Source organism: Mesoplodon mirus, assembly GCF_964341445.2.
Source record: "Mesoplodon mirus genome assembly, chromosome: 17".
NCBI lineage: Eukaryota > Metazoa > Chordata > Mammalia > Artiodactyla > Ziphiidae > Mesoplodon > Mesoplodon mirus.
Window position 1 is genome coordinate 30,837,375 of NC_138993.1, and position 17,504 is coordinate 30,854,878.

Here is a 17,504-nt window from a genome sequence, read left to right on the forward strand (position 1 = left end):
AGAGAAACAAAGAGCATATTTAGCTAACTGAAGGTAATTAATTAATGGTGGGAGTATTAAGATGATAACATCTCATTTTAGAAAGGACCTGCAGCAGCAGTCCCCAACTTTTTTGGTCTCAGGGACCAGTTTCGTGGAAGACAACTTTTCCACAGATGGCGGGGGATGGTTCAGGTGTTAATGCGAGCTATGAGGGAGATGGTGGTAATGCGAGTGATGTGGGGGATGATTCAGGCTGTAATGCGAGCGATGGGGAGCGGCACATGAAGCTTCTCTTTCTATCCCTCAGCGCACCTCCTGCTGTGCGTCCTGGTTCCTAACAGGCTGCAGACCAGTAGTGGTCCGTGGCCTGGGTGTTGATCTACAATGATATAGCAGGTCCACTCCTCTGTTTTGGGAAGAATTATATCCATACCTGGAAGAAGAAAATATATATGATTTACAAGTATATTTCAATGAGAGACTGTCATTTTTCAAAATAAGTCACTTATAAATTTTAAAACCTTATAAGTTTTAAAATCTTCACTGTGAATAAATTTATAACGTTTAATAAATTAACTGTAATGCATATTATATCTGTGCTTTTTTTCATTTTTTTGATAGAAATAGACAATTACTTGTTCCTATAGTTTGCAACATAATCCTTATAAAACGGTTGAAGCTTGTAATCACCACTTCATGGACACTTCATTAAAAAGTAAACAAAAAACTTCCTGTTTCTTTGACTTTTTATATGTTCTATATGTTAATGTAATTGACTATTTTGAATTTCTCCATAATTCTTTCTAACATTTCAATAAACACACTAAAATGTGGATCTAATATCTGACTACTGGAATACCTCTGAAGAGCTGATATGCTTACCACTGAATTTTCTCCTGGGTTATTGAATCAATCCTGATCTTTCCCTAGAGGATCTTTTTGGGGGTGAATAAACAGCCAATCTGTGCTTAAATCCACTTGACTTTTATAATCAAGATCTTTCTTAAATAGCCTGTACTTGCCGCATATATGAAGACACCTTGCTAATGAAGAGGGAGTATAAAGAGAGGGACAGGAGGCCTGGAGATCCCTTTATTTTGCATAGACATTAAGGGACTTCTTGGAAGGAAACCACTCATTTAAAATCTGGCCCTTCTTGCAATTCCATTTTCTTGCCCCTGATGTTTAACATCTTGCATCTGGGTTAACTTATTTTTAATATTGCTGAACCAAAATATGATGTGCTTTTGGGTGATGTCTATGAACTTTGCAAAAAATATATAATAGTAATTTTGAACATCATTGAACTTCACTCATGGCACTGGAAAACTGGAAAGACATTGGCTGTTCATGATCTATTCATCATTATATGCTAGCACTTAGCATTCATTCACTCACTTAACACATACCTATCAAACACCTACTATGTGTCTGACCCTTTTCTATCAAACACCTACTGTGTGTCTGACCCTTTTCTAAGGTTACAAAACAAAAATTCTTGCCCTCAAGGAGCTTATATTCCACTGTCTGACACATGGACATACTTAATAATTACTAGGTTTCTTTACTGAATGAGTGAGTAAGTAAATGAATTAGTTCTTCCAGAAATGATCCTGTTCATAAAATAGTTTAAAAATAGCTACATATTTTTTTAACCTATGAAGACAAATCTCTAATTAGTCATATAAGATTTCTGTGAGGATTTTATATTGCATTTTTTTTTCTTTTTTGTGTGTTTCCCTCACTTAACACATTTTTCTCTTTCTATGCAGCCATTAAAAGTTGTGATTATTTAAGATCTTATATTTTAAATATATAACATATATATTAAATACATATAAATTAGAAGCTTATATAGAGAGGTGGTATGTAGATATATAGATAAATTCAGTGTAAGTCTATTTAATATTTGATCTAGTATGAAGCAACAAACAGAACTACTAATAATTGCCCATCCCTCCCAAATGAGTACAAATCAAATATTCCTGACTTTTAAAAATAAATTCCAATCACATGCAACAAAATGCTCATATACTTTAATAAACTGACATTAATTATTTTTGGTTTTATACTTATTTTCATTCGTTTGTTCTTCCATTTTTGTAACACATTTTTATTTTCCAAATAATCTATGTCACACTAATCTCTACTGTCAAATTGTTCAAACATAGAGGTGAAGACTCCATGGGTTACCATTATTATTTATATTCATTAAAATCATCACTATTGTTAACTGGGTCCACTGTAGTTTCCATTGTGATGAACGTGTTAAACTCAATATAAATTATCCATTTTTAGTATTTACTTAGTATTTTCACATATTTTAGTATGTAGTATTCACTTTTAGTATTAATTGGAATATTTTTATAGTACAAATTAATATAACTATAAAAGATTTTTATTTAGTATGTAGAATTATTAATATTTAGTGTTATGAATACAAGAATAATTTAGTCAGGAATATGTATAAAGGCTGTCATTGTGTCCAGTTCTTTTATTTTCAGGTGATATCTCACTCAATATAATTTAACATCCAGTTGCTTTTGAGTAACAGAAGATTTGGTACAGTAAAATTTATATTATGGCATCTTTTCTATGTTGTTATTCATTAGTGTGCAAATTATGATTTTTCAAATACTGTAAATGTCACTAATGTCCTTATAGCTTCTTCTCTTAATGATTCAAATTCCAGATTACTCACATGTTATGTATGGTTTTAGTGGCTTCATGTTATAAATCAAAACACTTGAGATACCTTTCTATAGATATAATGGGTGGGTCAGAATTAGTTATAGCATATGCTAAGGATAGCACAAGTGATTTAAGATTGACTTACAGCCCTTTACTGAAGAGAAGACTTTTGGAATAACAGAAAAGTTAGAATCACATCATCCGGTGCATATATTCTCATGAGTGCTCTCATGTTCAACATATGAACTGTCAGAGTGATCATTTACCATGGATGGCTCTGATGGATGAATTACTCATTTCTGCCTAATGGACCACTCAGCATTTCAACTGAATGGTAACTAAGCGTATTCTTTATAGTGTTCAATGATCAAACACCTAGTATGTTGCTAAGTCCTTAGGGGTACTCAGTGATTCATTGATGATGATTTTGCTTATGAGTCAAATGGATTAGGGAAACAGAAAATAGAAAAATAATCAATGGCAAAATCTTACATATATTAATCATATATATTAACCATATATTTCTCTTTTAAAAATATTTATTTATTTATTTATTTGGCTGGGCCAGGGCTTAATTGTTGCAGCATGTGGTAAATTATTGCAGCATGCTGGCTCTTTAGTTGCGGCATTCAAACTCTTAGTGGTGGCATGTGGGATAGAGTTCCCTGACCAGATGGAACCCAGGCCCCCGGAATTGGGGGCATGAAGTCTTAGCCGCTAGACCACCAGAGACGTCCTCCAATGTTAACTTTAAAGGAGATTAACACATTTGTCTACTAAACCTGTGACTATAATACAAAACTGTTCAAAGGTAATGAATTAATTAATATAGTTATATATGTATACAATGTATGATAGGTAGATCTCTCTAATAAAAGCTTTTTAAAAGATGTTTTGTATTTCTTCTAAGATGATATAGTTTATATCTTAACCTCAGTAATAACTATTATCACACTGACAACAGTGTATTGAGTCTACAATATTTACTACATAAACCTGTATTATATTTTAGAGTATTTCTAATTAAAGATGATCATTACTTTCAAATAAAAAATAGTATATATATAGATTAAGGTTAACATGATGTATTATATAAAATTTTCAGTTTTAATGTAAATGTTTTATTTGAAATTTGGTTCTGTGCAATCTGTATGTTCATTTTGCATCCATTACTATAGTGTTTTAAGAAATTCCACAATTTGCTTACATTAAATATATGTGAGGGAAACAGAAGGACAAATATCTCTTCATTTTCTGCTATGCAACTGATATTTGGCAGTAGATTATTAGTCACATCTGCTTGTAACCTATTTTTACATGGTATAGACCAAATTAGGCTGATGAATATATGAGTAATGTGTCATTTTTAATTAGTAAATGTCATTATTGAGTAGAAAAATGTGAAAATTTAAAGATATGAAGATTTCTTTAAATTCTCCATATTTACTGAGTCCTATTTATCACTGTGCATACAGAGTAACACAGAACTCTATTTGGTCCATTTAATTCCATGAGTTAGCTTTATACATTTTCATTTGTGGATTTGGATTTTACATTTTCTAGACTCAGAATTAATCTGTGGTGTAATGTGGAGCATTGAAATGCAAACAAAATTAACACTGCCAAGAAATATTCCCTACAGTCTGCTATTTACATCAGTTAACCCATATTGTGGACTATAGAATCTTGGCAACATATAAATTGGCCACACAATCTGTGAAGGCATCATATATTTTTTTAATATTTGGAAAGTTTCTATTCCTTAAAATATTGTAATATAACTATATTGTTTATTTCTAGGCAGTGACTAAACACATATACTAAAATGAGACTAATACATATTTTACCATACAAGTAACTAAGGCATTTACACATATGGTATACTGTAAATGATGTAAAAATGAGAATTTAATATTAATTTCTAGTGTTTCTATACTACTGTAAGAAATAAATGAAAGCCCGTAGTCAGTGGAGGAACATGTATCCATTCTGGATTTCATTTTTACCTAAGTTTTCAGGTGTTTTATTTGGTCTATACCCTCTAAGCCAAAGATCTTAATTTGTTACATAGACCTATTGTCACATGAAAAATTGTTCCCAATCTCAGCTGATGGCAGTATTTAAAATGTGTTTCCTGCACCACCTCTGTATGGGTTGCTCCCTGCATGATGACTGTCTATGCTGATGACGTGGGTCATGTGCTATATTGGTTTCCTAGGACGGCCCTAACAAAGTACCCCAAACTGAGTAGATTAAAACAATAGAAATGTATGGGTCTTATGGTTCTGTAGGCTGGAAGTCTGAAATTGTCAGCAGGGCTATATTTCCTCTGAGACTGGCTAGAATCCTTCCCTGTCTCTTGCTAGCTTTTGGTGACAGCTTTCATTCCTTGGTGTTCCTTGGCCACTTCACTTCTATTTCTGTCCCTCTCATGAACATTGGTCATCTTTCCCCTATGTGTCTCTGTCTCTTTCTCCTGTTCTTATAAGGACACCATATGAGATTATATTAGGGCCCACCCTAGTCAAATACAATATCATCTAACTCCATTACATTTGTAAGACTTATTTCCAAATAAGCTCATATTTATAGGTATTGGACATTAGGACTTCAACATATATTTTGGGAGGGACAGAGCTCAATTCACAACACTTGGCTCCTCTTGTTGTGTTAAGCTCTCTGGTTCTGACCCCACATTGAATGCTATGTATCTTTATTTTGCCTTCCATTTCACTGAGTCATTTCCTGATTTGAGAACAATCTGAAGATGTGGCGCTATGGTCTGAATGTTAGAGTCTCCCTCCAAATTCATATGTTGACACCCTTAACCCCCAAAGCCATGGTATTAAGTGGTGGGGCCTCTGGAAGGTGAATACATAATGGGAGCAGAGCTCTCTTTAATGGGATTAGTGTCTTTATAAAAGAGACTCCAGAAATATCTCTTGCCCTCTTCTGTCATGTGAGAACACAGCAAAAAGATGACTGTCCATGAACCAGGAAGTCCTCACCAGACAGGAATCTGCTGGCACCATGATCTTGAATTTCCAACCCCCAGAACTATGAGAAGTAAATGTTTGTAGTTTATAAGGCACTCAGTTTATGTCTGTTATAGCAGGTGGAATAAACTAAGACAGCTGCCTTCCATCTTTTCTAAGCCATTGCACTTCCTGTGAGATTTAAAGTCTGTCCAATTTGGAAGTGCCATCCCCAGTTGACACCCTAATTTTTAAAATTACGCTAAGATATAAGGTCCACAGATTTGGAGACAGAATATGGTCAAAGGGATTTGCATACCATTTTTCTCCCTTTTAAAGAACAAATTTAAGCAATAGCCACTACCACTGGCTCTGTTTTCTGATGTTTGCCACAATGTCAGAAACTTCAATGACTTGAAGGATACTGGGAACAGGAGCTGACATTGCCAAGAGACTGGTGATATTTGCGAAAGGAAATGTCCTCAGCCAAGCTTCAATAAGGAAACTCCGTTCACCATTCCATCAAGAAGGAATTTGTTTTCCTACCCTTTTATTATATGCTTAGGGCTGGGTTGTCAGTTCTTTTATTTTTTTCCCTAGGGCAAGATGGTGGGTCTCTGGTGAAATTTAATTACAAACACTGCCTTATCTTCATGAAAACTAGTCACAGCCCTGCACTTGTTGAAATGAGTTACTCTTTAATGGATTTAGGAAGAAGTACATAATAAAAAGAGCTACATAAAATGCCTCAAGCAGGGAATGTCTAGGTTATTCATTCTCCTTTATCCTGATAAGCATATATCTTAGAGTAAGAGTAGCATGCATTGGTTGCTCAAGAAAAGTTATGGTGAACACTTTTTCTTTTGCTGGCAGTTTTATATGACTGGGAGGGTGGTATTCAGGAGATCTTCACTGATGTTTTCCCCTAACATTATGTAACACCTTTTTAATATATCACTTGCTGTAGTAGTAGGAGCTATTCCTTTTTTATCCATTTTAATACAGACTAAGAGCTGCAGTCTATCCTAAAATGAGACCCACTGTTGTAAAAGTCTATAGATGAAGATTTTCATATTTGGAATTGACAAGTTTCACGCTGAAAATTAAATGAGTTTAGATGCAACACAGTGATATTTGTATGGGCTCCAGAGCTGGACAAACTGGGTTAGAATTCTTGTTCTATTACTTATTAGAGGAGAGATGTGAGGCAAATTAATTGAGTCAATATAAGAAAAGTATCTCTCATATACATGGAACTCATTTCAATAGTCCTGTTACAGGCCTTAAATTCCATTGTTTAACATTTGAATTTAACATCATATAAGAAATATAATTCCTTGGGCTTCCCTGGTGGCACAGTGGTTGGGAGTCTGAAAAAATATATATATATATAATTTCTGCTATGCACTTACATTCTCAAAAAGAGGATATGCAAGAAAACCAATTGTAGCAAAGCCCTAAAGAGGTGTGAAAATAGAATATGAGATTTGTAATCCAAAAACTACTTGCTGTCCTGAATCCTTCTCTGCTTCCAGAAAACACTGGAGAGCCCTTCATCTTGTCCACATACCAAAAGTTAAAGATTAAATTGCAATCAACTTTTTACAGTTTTAAAAAATTGTTCAAAACAAGCATTTCATTTTTGGAATGAATAAGATAGTTTTAACATTTTATATTTTACATGCTTAAACTCATTAAAGGTCAGAAAGCTGGAAAAACTTTTCCTTCCAATAAAAATGAGGTAAAATAATATAAATCTAACATCTTATTATTTTTTTTAAATTGAAGTATAGTTCATTTACAATGTGGTGTTAGTTTCAGGTGTACAGCAAATTGTTTCAGTTATACATATATATATATATATATATATATATATATATATATATTTATATATTCTTTATCAGATTCTTTTCCATTATAGGTTATTACAAGGTATCGAATATAGTTCCCTGTGCTTTATGGTATGCCTTTGTTGGTTATCTATTTTATATATAGTAGTGTGTATCCGTTAATCCCAAACTTCTAATTTATTCCTCCCCACATTTTCCCCTTTGGTAACCATGGTTTGTTTTCAATGTCTGTGAGTCTATTTCTGTTTTGTAAATAAGTTCATTTGTATCATTTTTTAGCTTCTACATATAAGTGATACCATATGATATTTGTCTTTGTCTGATTTACTTCACTTATGATAATCTCTATGTCCATCCTTATTGCTGGAAATAAAATATTTTTATCTAAAATGTAAGATTTTGATATTCCAAATTGTGCTTACTCTAAATAAACTGCTTTGAAAAGTAAAGTATAATATCCACTAGAGCAGAAATTATAAGTGCTCATATATATAGACTGTCACAAAATAAATGCATCAGTGTAATAAAGTTAATAAATAAAAGTTTAGAATCACCTTTTCACTCTTTCCCAGTAACTATTCCTTGTTTCACCAAAGGTAAGCATCATTCTGACGTCTTTCATCACAGATTAGTTTTGCTTATTTCTGAAATTAATGCAAATAAAATCATGTGAAAGGTGCAATTTTGTTTCTTCTGATGAACATTATGTTTTCTAGACACAACCACATAACTGTGTTAGTTCATGATTTTCATTGCTATGTAGTTTTCCATTGTATGACAACAACAGTATGCATCCAGTGTATTTTTATTGGATATTTAAGTTATTCCGATTTGGGAATGATTATAAATAAATAATGATGTAAGGATTATTTTTCTTTATGTCTTTTGCATATTTATTGGCATTTTGTTGGTTATGTAAAGGCGCTACTGTTTATTGATTCTAGACTAGGGCTATTTTGGATATTACAAATGGTAATGACCATTTTTACATGTACATTTATTTTGTTTTTCTTAGTACTACACCAAGCAATCTAAGATGCACCAATGTTCAACTTTATTAGGTACTGCCAAACAACTTTTCAAAGTGGCCATTCTAACATACATGCCTGTCCATGGTTTTGAGTGTTTCAATTATTCTACAACATCACCAGGACAGTGGATGTCATCAGTCTTTTTAATTTTCACCAGGTTAGTTGCCCTCACTGTAGTTTCAAGTTGCACTGCCCTATGCTTAATGAGGCTGAGAATATTTTCATATGTTTATTAGCCATTTGCACATCCTCTTTTATAAATAGCTTTTTATAGTAAGTTTTTAATGTCTACATTTATTTATATTATTCTAAAAGTAAATATGAGGTTTCTGGAGCAGGGAAGGATTATTATTACTTCCAGCAATAACTGCACCAGTACTCAATGCCCTATTATTTTCTACAGCAATGCAAATAAGAGCCAGACAGGCAGGTCTGCTTGTACATCAAAGGGGTTTTATTATTATTTTTTCTTTGCAACAAAGATTGATTGATTGATTGATTTGTTTGTCTACTTAGTTTTCTTAACTGTATTGTAATAAGACCACTTTACATAAGATCTATCCTCCACAAATTTTAACTGTACAATACATTATTGTTGACTATAGGTACAATGTTGTACAGAAGATCTCTAGAACTTATTCTTCTTACTTAACCAAAACTTTATCCCTGTTAATAACTCCCAGTAATGCCCTCCCCCTTACCAGACTCTGGTTCCTACCATTCTAGTCTTTGATTTTACAGATTTGATTATTTTAGATACCTCATGTAAGTGGAACCATACAGTACTTTTCTTTCTGTGTCTGGCTTATTTAACTAAACCTAATGGCCTCAAGGTCCATGGGCATTTATGCATATTGCAGAATTTCTTTCTTTGGTAAGGCTGAATAGTATTCCATTCTATGTATATGTCACATTTTCTTTATCTAGTCATTCCTCTATAAGAATTTAGGTTGTTTCCACATCTAAGCTACTGTGAACAGTGCTGCAGTGAAAATGTGAATGCTATTATCTCTTCAATATAAAGAGGGTTTCTAAAGTCACAAGAAAGGAACTCTGAAGTTAGGAACCTCATGTAGTTTATATGTATGCTGTCCAGCTTCTACCCTCTTCTGAGAGATAAAAGGGAATGTAATATCTTTAATGTAAACACTTCCACTGTGAGAACAAAAAGGGGAGATGTCTGGAGTTTTATGTTCTGGATCATAAGTAAATGTTTATATATATTGGGAGAGGGAGGTAAAACAAACAAGGTTTCCAAAGTTTCAGATTTTATCCTATTTTGAAATATAGATAACATGCCTAGAGCAGTTAATTCTTTCTGGAATCCTCACTAGTTACTGGTATTTTTTTAACTTTTAAGATCCATCCATTAACCCAAAATGCAGTTTTTTTTGCCCAAAAACCTCTAACTTTCTGAAACATGAAAATATTCATATTACTTCCCAGCTGTTTTCTGTCCAAATTTTTATTGAACTTTTTTTAAATTAATATGGATTTGTAGAAGTTCTTCATATATTTTGAGTGCAATTTTGTCACCTTTTGTTTTGTGCCTCTTTTCTCAATTTTTTTAACATGTTTGTGTTTCTATGGTTTAATATATTTAATGCTGACATCTTCCGGTTTACTAATCCTTTCAAAAATCAGTGTCTAATGTATTACTAAACTCATTTACTGCAATTCTAATGACGTTTTATATCTTTTAATTTTAGTATATCCATTTTATTATTTTTCTCTATTCCTGATCTTTGGTGAAGTTCTCTATTTTTTCATGCATTTTCTTGAAGATATTGATTACAGTTACTTTAATGACAATGTCTGACTCCTTTGATAGTTAAATCATCCATGGGCCTTTTTTTTTTTAATTGGGGTATAGTTGTTTTACAATGTTGTGTTAGTTTCTACTGTACAGTGAAGTGAAATAGAGCTCCTTGTGCTATACAGCAGATTGTCATTAGTTATGTATTTCATGTATAGTAGTGTATATATGTCATTTCCCATCTCCCAATTCATCCCAACCCCCCTTTCCCCATCATAGTGTCCATACGTTTGTTCTCTACATCTTTGTCTCTATTTCTGCCTTGCAAACCGGTAGCTTGCGGGGTCTTTGTGCTCCAGCCAGAGGTTGGGTCTGAGCTTCTGAGGTGGGAGAGCCAAGTCCATGCCATTGGACCACCAGAGAACTCCCAGCCACATGGAATATTAATTGCTGAGAGCTCTGAACCTTTTTTTAGATTCCACATATACACACTAATATACAATATTGTTTTTCTCTTTCTGACTTACTTCACTCTTCATGACAGTCTCTAGGTCCATCCATGTCTCTAAAAATGACCCAGTTTCATTCATTTTTATGGCTGAGTAATATTCCATTGAATATATGTACCATATCTTCTTTATCCTTTCATCTGTCATTGGACATTTAGGTTGCTTCCATGACCTGGTTATTGTAGATAGTGTTTCAATGAACATTGGGGTGCATGTGTCTTTTTGACTTATGGTTTTCTCTGGGTATATGCCCAGTAGTGGGATTGCTGGGTCATATGGCAATTCTATTTCTCATTTTTTAAGGAACCTCCGTACTGTTCTCCATAGGTTTTTGTTAAACTTTTCTTGTATTTTCTCCATTCTATTTCTGAGATTATGGATCATCTTTACTAACATTACTCTGAATTCTTTTTCAGGTTGACTGCCTATTTCTTCTTCATTTATTTGGTTTTGTGAGTTTTTACCTTGCTCCTTCATCTGCAGCATATTTCTCTGTCTTCTTATTTTGTTTAACTTACTGTGTTTGGGATCTCCTTTCTGCAGGCTGCAGGGTCATTGTTCCTCTTATTTCTAGTGTCTGTCCCCAGTGAATGATGTTGGTCCAGTGGCTTGGGTAGGTTTCCTGCTAGGGAGGACTGCTGCCGGTGTTCTGGTGGGTGGAGCTGCATCTTGTCCCTCTGATGGGCAGGGCTGCCTGTGGTGCTAAGTTTTGGGATGTTTGTGAACTTAGGCTTTAGGCAGCCTGTCTGTTAATCTGTGGAGTTTTGTTCCTGTCTTCCTAGTTGTTTGGCATGAGGTGTTCAGCACTGGAGTTTGCTGGCCATTGTGTGGAGCTGTATCTTAGTGTTAAGACTGAGACCTCTGGGAGAGCTCTCAGCAATTAATATTCCATGTGGCCAGGAGTTCTCTAGTGGTCCAACGGCATGGACTTGGCTCTTCCACCTCAGAGGCTCAGACCCAACCTCTGGCTAGAGCACAAAGACCCCACAAGCTACACAGCACAGAAGAAAAAGAAAAAAGAAAAGAAAAGAAAAGAAAATGAACAGACAAACAAAACCCCAAGACAAATAGTAAAAGCAAAACTACACAGACAAGCACACAAAAAATACACACACACAAAATAAAAGAAAACAAAAAGAAGAGAGCAACAAACAAAACCAAAACTGAAAACAAACACTAAAAACTAAACTAACAAAAACAAAAAATCAAATCAAAAGCAGAAAGCAAATTAAAATAGGCAAAGAAAACATAAAACAAACACACAAAAACAATAAAAAAATAAAAGAAAAGCAAGAAGAAAACAAAAGGAAAAAACACAGGGCAACAAAAAAATAAAGTAAAAATAGAAAAGTATAAAATTTAGTTAAAAAGGTGAAAACAAAGGAAAACAAGGAAAAAACCAAAAATATGAAAAAATGCAATATAATGAAAAAGTAAAGTAGAAATAGAAAAAACATTAAAAATAAAAGCATAAAAGAAGAAAAGAAAAAAGTAAATAAAAAAATAACAACAGAGAAAAACATTAAAAAATAGTAATAATAATAGTATTTTCCTGTGGCCTTAGCTGTCAGTGTCTTTGTCCCCATAGCAAGCCACATCCAATCCCTGCCTATACAAGGATTCCTCCAATACCCCTAGGTAGGCCTCTGGACCTGCTGTGGGCACTCTGGGGCTAGCTCAGACTCTGATTTGACCTTACTCCCATGTGTACTTGCCCCCAAATTCCACAGTTGTCCCCAAAGTCCACAGCCTCAATTTTGGGAACACTCATTTTCTATTCAGATATTCCACAGATGCAGGGTTTATGAAGCTAATTGCGGATATGTAATCTGTTGCTCCTAAGGCTGCATGGAGAGATCTCCCTTTGGTTGCACTACTCCTGCAGTTCAGATTTGGTTTTGGTCCCACCTCTGCATGTGGATCACCCTCAGGCATTGGTTCGCTGACCAGGCAAGAGGGGGAAAAAGCAGCAGCTGATTAGGGCTCACTTGCTCCCTTGGGCTGGGAAGAAACAGGGATATGGCAGTCACAATTGGGCTGTGTGGGTAGTGCCTGTCGTGGCAGAGGCCAGAAGAAAGTTGTAACAGCCTGAGGTGTGCCTTGTGCTCTAACAGGGAAATTGGGCCTGGATCGCGGGACCCTTGGCAATGTTGGGCTGCACAGGCTCCCAGGAAGGTGTGGGCAGTGACCTGTGCTTGCTCACAATATCCTTGGTGGCAACGGTGGCAGTGTTAGCAATCATGCACACCTCTGGGATCTGAGATAACAACTGTAGCTTGCATGTATCCCTGGAGCTCATATAGGTGGTGCTCTGCCATCTGTGAGTGCACAGAGCAAGAAGTTCCTATGGTGGGCCTGCCCTTCTATTCATGTAACCACACCAGTTGTTCCTTGCCTCTCTGGCAGGCCCAACCTTCTTCCAAGACTCCCTCAGCTGTGGCGCACTAGGCCTCTCAGGCTGTCTTCATGCAGCCAACCCCAGTCCTCTCCCTGGGGTCTGATCTCCAAAGCCTGAGCCTCAGCACCCAGCCTCCACCTGCTCAGGTGGGCAGAAAATCACCTCAGGCTGGGGAGTGCTGGTGGTCACTGATCCTCTGTGTGAGATTCTCTGTGCTTTGCCCTCCACACCCCTGTTGCTGTATCCTCCTCTGATGCTCCAAAGCTCCCCCCATCCCCACCAGTGAGGGGTCTTCCTAGTGCAGAAACCTTTCCTCCTTCACAGCTCCCTCCCAGATGTGCATGTCCCATCCTTATTCCTTTGTCTCTTTTTTTTTTCTTTTTTTTTCTTTTGCCATACCCATTTATGTGAAGATTTTCTTGCCTTTTTGGAAGTCTAAGGTCTTCTGCCAGGGTTCAGTGTGTATTCTGTAGGAGTTTTACCATGTGTAGATGTATTTTTGATATATTCATGGGGAGGAAGGTGGTCTCCATGTCTTACTCTTCTGTCTTCTTGAAGGTTTCTCCCAATGGGCCTATTTCTATTGCCTGTTTCCTCTTGGTTTTGTTTCTTGATCATTTTTGACTGAATGCTATAAATTCTGTAATGAAATTGTTGATGCTCTACATAATAGTATCTTCTCTATAGAGAATTTAATTTTGCTTTTAACAAAGAGTTAGATTAAAGGCAGATCACATTATATCTTAATCTTGTCTCAGATGGAGGTGTTCAGACACTCAGATCTTGTCTAGTCCCATTATAGTTCACTCCTAGGAGTTAGCAAGTCCGGATTCTTTTCTTACATCCTGGGGCATACAAAGGTCCATCCTTTCCCTGAAATCCAAATTTTGTGTCCCAGCACTCTTTCAGCAGTGTTACTGGAAGTTCTACTACAAAACGCTTTGTCAAGATTCTCAGGCATCATCTATTTATAAATCAGCAAATATCAGTTTCACCTTGGTGAATTGTCTTGTCTCTCTAAGATTGTGTTCCCCTAAGGTCTGGTTGCCTAAGTAACTCCCAGGTACTTTCAAAAGATATTTTGGTGGCATTTTTTTTTTTTTTGGTTTTGCTTGTTTTGTTTGATATTACAACCAGTGTTTCTAGTTATTATTGGAAAGATAATTTCTTCTCCAAAACTTAGTCCATTATAGCCAAAGTGGAAGTTCTACTTAGACTATAATTATTCCTAAATTTCTACTTATCAGTTAACATAGAGTAAAAATTTTATTTTTTAATAGAATATTTCTCTGACATTCTATATTGTCTTGTTTCGTTTTTTAATGTTCTTAGAGCTCCTATACACTTATCAAGATTTGTAATTAAGTAGTTTTTAGATTAATTTGGTTTATGTCTTTATTTACCACTAGTCTGTAAATTCTAAAAATGGAAGGGATGTGCCAGTTTGCTTATCATGTAAGCATACAGTAGACACTCAATAAATACTTTTAAATCCTGAATAAACAAACAAAAATTTATCAGACATATAGAAGGAGAAATCTCCAAAATTCAGCCAGCACTCAGATAAGGGTTAAATTGGTCTAATTTCAGTAGGTTATTGTAAGTTAGTTAAACATAGGAAAATATTCTCCAGAGTTAAAATGCAAATATACCTAAAATTTTACTTGAGGTATTTCTTTGTAATAATTTATTAAAAGTCCAATCACATAATGTAGACACAGTAGTGTTAGAAAGACTTTTAAATGAGAAAAACAAAACAGAGCATGTTCTCTGTTTCTAAAAATACTTGAAAGCTCCTGCATAGAAAACAAACTAAAAAGTAGATAATACATAAGCATGGTTGTAATAAGTACTGATATCAGAGACTAATGTGGTAAAGCTCATTAAAATATTAGAAGTGCAGTTAAATAAAACTTGTTTTTGAGAGGCATGTTCAATAGCATCACATTTTATGGATAGTCTCTTAAAAAATGAATGAATATTAAAAGTAATTTACCATCATAAGTTCTCAATTCTGTATACAATAATTCTCTGGTGAAATTATCATCTTTGACATACAGCCCAAATATACTCAATAGATTACTTTAGCCCATAAAAAAATATTTTCTTTACTTATAACTATTCTTTTCAGCCTTAATATCTTATCATTAGGCCCTAAAATCTACCATTCCAACATGTTGTCTACTACTGCAAAATTACTCAAGGTGAAAAATGTCTATGAACAAATTGACTTAATAACTTTCCTAATCTTAGAATTATTTCCAAAGAAATTTCACGTCAGAACTAGATAGACCAGTGCCAGAGTCACACAGATCCTATTAGCAACAAGAAATTTTAACTGTTAGAATAACATCCCTGTGTGGTAAAGGAGAAATAAAAGTTTGTCATCAGTATGATATCAGAAGTAAAAGCAAACTATCTTTTCTTTTTTAAAAAAAGGGATATAATTTTTAATGTGTTTACTGAGCTTAGTATATAATTTTTAATGTGTTTACTGGGTTTAGTGTCAGATGTATTCTTGCTCATATCTAACTTTCTAGAAAAGTGAGTAATATTGGTACAAAGAGCGATGCACTTGGAGCCATACAGTTTTGGGGTTTGAATTCTAGCTTTATAATTCATCATGCTCTTAATTTCACATTTTTGTTTCCATATCTACAACATGGTGCCAACATTATCTACCATTTAGACTTAAATGACTAAGATAAAACATCCACAAAGTGCATATCAGAAATTCTGGCTCAAACTAAACATCCAAGTTATGCTACCTTTTCTTTTAATGTTGTATTAATGTTTCTTTTAATGTCATATTAATGTTGTTTAATATCTTTTATCTCATATAATTTTTATTCATTCTAATATGCATCTTGTAACCACCATATCAGGTCTATACGTTGAAATACTTTCTACAGAGTTTAACATAAAATATTTTCCTTTTAGAGAACACCTGCCTTTAAAAAGTTAAATCTTGTGGGAAAAGTTGGAATATAAATAAAATATTTCATTGAGAAAAAATTCACTAATAACCTTTTTGATCAGGGGCTAAATTGCAACAAGTGTCTGTGCCTCTTGAAATCTCAGGGGAAATGCTGATGATAGAGCTCAGCCTGACTTGTAGAACTTTAGGGAGCACTATAATCAGATAATATTCACTGTCTTAAACATAAATACAGGCAGTATAGTTCATGAAATATACCTCCCAAAGAGGAAGTTTTATGAGGCTAAATACAAACTCTATTCCTTTCATTTATCATGACCAATTATTATTATTGTTATGCTGTCAAGAACCATATGGAAACCACAAAACGCATGCAAGTCACAATTCTAGTTTAAATGACATATTCCAAAATACAGAGTCAGAATTCAATAGTGGCTTTTAAAAATTCAACTCACCCACCCAGGATCCTCAAAGTGGTGTAGAAGATTGGTCTTCCACTCTAAGTTGATGTGGGTGGAGATCCTCTTTTTGACAGCAGAGAGATGTCCACTGCTTATACTCAAGTTCCTACATCTTCTTGGATTGGCCACAGGCCTGTGCAGGCTCATCTTTTCAGGATCTTGGTAGAGATGGGAAGCACCATGAGGGCTGAATTTAGAGGACGGGAGCAATGATGAAGTGCCACCCTGGTGTTGGAGATGAATTTCTAAAAAGCCACACCCAAGATCAAGCTCCCATTTGCATTTCCTCTGCATATTTATGTACATTCTTTCAAGGAGTTTCAAAGATGTCCTTTAGTAATCCTAACTTCAATTTGAAGCAGGATTAGGGGAGGAGAGAGGTAGGAGAAGGTGTGAAGAGGAGGAAATAAAATGTTTTACCTTCTTGCATTTACACATAAAGGGAGGTTAAGCTGCTCTTTTCATCAGATCATACCTCCATTTCTTCTCCCAGTCAGGCAAAACCATTTACCTTCTTCAATAAGCAACCAGAAATATAAGTCTTCAATTATTCTCATCTGAAATCTCAAATTACTTGTCCTCAAAGGAGTATAACCAACTGATCTTTACTTTTCATAGGGTGCTACAGATAGGAATCCTCCCACCAGTGTTTCCAACCATCACCCCACCTCCATGCTCTTAATCCAGGTGTTCCATCTTCTTGGAACAGATGATTCATACTCAACATTCAGCATCTGGAGAACACCAACACTTATTTTATCAGTTCTTATTTTCTAATAATGTCCCAGGCATTAAGTGAGGGTTTTAATCATTTATTCTAACTTCCAATCTTATAAATTGAACACTAATAAAACATAATTCAAAGAAAAGGAAAAGTAGAAAATTCAGGTAAAATATGTTTGAGATATTCATA